Source organism: Phalaenopsis equestris, unplaced genomic scaffold (genome assembly GCF_001263595.1).
Source record: "Phalaenopsis equestris unplaced genomic scaffold, ASM126359v1 Scaffold000507, whole genome shotgun sequence".
NCBI lineage: Eukaryota > Viridiplantae > Streptophyta > Magnoliopsida > Asparagales > Orchidaceae > Phalaenopsis > Phalaenopsis equestris.
The window spans coordinates 966,248-968,925 of NW_018164947.1; positions in this window are offsets into that span (position 1 = coordinate 966,248).

A 2,678-nucleotide genomic window follows, 5' to 3' on the forward strand; every position below is an offset into this window, starting at 1 on the left:
TATATATATATATATATCTGTGTGTGTGTGTGTGTGTGTGTGTAAATATATATATATATATATATACACACACACACAGAGGTTTGTCTTATATATATTGTTAACTATTGGATACTATTGGATAGAGGTTTGTCTTTGTTAAGGAAACATTTATGACTTGAAACATCTTAAAGTCTATACAAATAAATTTTTTGGTAGATATGGTAAAAAGTAGTATATTTAGTAACATTTCTAAATATCTTAATTTCTTTTTTAGTCTTTATCTTAGCATAAATTAATACATGATAACACCTACATAGGTTCTAATGATGAAATACTTTGAAAGGGTGATATTTGCGGCTCTAAAATGTGATTAGAATATAATTTTTTTAACTTTACATGTTTCAAGTATTTGCGGCTTCCATAATTTGGTTTAGCATTCTTATTGTGTGAGATGTGCTAGCCCGTAGACTAACTAGCATCACATTTATCATTGACATAACAATCTTCTTGTGCAAATCAAACCCCTTGCCCATAGAACAAGATATAAAACCCAATTTTTCATTGTCTACCAACTTATCTCATGTCACAATGAAAAAGAAATGTCTTTAAAAATTTACATAGGTGGACTCGATGGCGCTGCATAATTAAAGAATATAAGATCATTCAACAATCTTCTTGATGTCCCATGTTTAAGTTGTAAAAATTTTCTTTAGCATCTTTCTAATGAGTGAAAGAGTAATCTCATGTATCCCTATCATTTATACAAGACTCGGGAGGGCATTTGAGATGAACGGTGTTATAAATCCTACTTCTGAGAATAGTTAAGGAATATACTTCTTTTGGATATTGTGAGGCCAAAGTATTTTTCATCTAGTTAATAAGGAACTATGAGTCTTGTTCCTTCGATCGCTTCATTTAATCTAAATTTTGCGGTTAGTATAGAGTTGACTTCCCTTTCTTTTGGCATCAACCATTTTTTTGTGGATCGTATGATGCATATCTCTAACATCATCATTTGCATAATACAAGTCCCCTTCATACTTCTATGAATCCCTCCTAGGATATTAAGATTGCAGTGAACTCTTGTGCATCCCTATAATGTCTAGTCCAATTACTCGCTATCACTCAAAATATTTGGAGGAAACAAATTACATATCATTCAATTAGCACCATTGTTCACTACTATTGTTTTACTCTTCATGGGTTCATCTCAATTGGACGTTCCATTTAACTTTGAGACTCCTTTTGTTAGGATTATGTCTTTTGCCCTATTTTCAACTAAATCAAAAATGTATCTGAAATACTCATAATCTATAATGCTCTTAAATATCTCACTCAAAATAAAATTAATCACAAGAACTTTTGCCCATAAAAAATCTCATTATGTTTATACCTAAATAAATAATATTTGGTTTTGTGTATTGTTCAAAAGAAATTTTTAAGATCATATATGATGCATTCCTCCTTAGTACGAGGCTTCTTTGAAGCCTAAAATGGTCGATAGCATCAAGAAGTCAAATCCCCTTTAGCCTCAGGGGTTATTATAGTATGAATCTAGTCGATGAAAAAAATCATTATGCAAATTGTGTATAAGTATCTCTTTGAAGCATTTGGTCCAGCTTATCACGTTGCTAAATAAAAAGTGAACCATTAACTTCATCACTGTCAATAACCTCCAACATTCTCGCCAACATCTCAACGATCATCAATAATTGCTTCTTCGAAATGAATTACTTGAATAATGAGTATTTGTATATGGCCCAACAAGAACAACATCAAACATATTAGCTTACACATAAAATTGGCTCATCACAAAAAGGTTCATATCTAATCCTACGCTAAAATAGAAAAAAAAAACATAAAATGCATATCAGCTTGAGCCATATGTCATCATATTTTTTATCTAAATTTATTTAATCTATTTTTTATATAGAGAATAATCATATCAATCAAGAGAGTTAGTTCTTTTGGAAGACTAATCGTCGCATATCTCGACTTGATTTTGATGGCATTACACATCACAAACTACAACATGTATGCTCTCATATCATTTTTCTTCCCTTCAACACATAATTTAATTACTTGGGAAACACAAATCATTATTTAATATTTTAAATAAAGATTATTGAATTACAAATATTATATTTTAAAATAATAAAAATAAATAAATAATTGCTAATCGTTCCTAATATAACTGGTAACTTGCAATCAAAATACCATGTGATTGAACACTAATGTGAATCACAAATTTATAACATCAACGATCAAGCTATTTGAGCTTTCACACAACACATAAAACACTAAAAATAATAATAATAATAATGACGGCGTGGTCAATCGGTAAATAAAAACGATGTACCACTATACTGTCCGACTGCTTCTTGTCCGTCGGATCTCTTTCTCGACCCAGAATGCACAATAATTGCCAGCGGGTCCCGCGTGATGTTACACGTGTCAAATAATTAACTTAAATATATTAATAGACTCTGTTTTGCGGTACTTCTAGTTATTCTTGAGTCCGCTCTTCTTCCTCCTCTATTTGGTCTCCTCAACCTCTCTATATCCTTACTCAGCATCAATGGCTTCTCTTTCCACGCTGCTTCTTGAGCCGGGGCCGATTTATACACTCGCCTCCGATAAAGCGGCTTCGTATCGGTCAAACCGCCACGCCCGACGTAACGTTCCGGCCGCCCGGT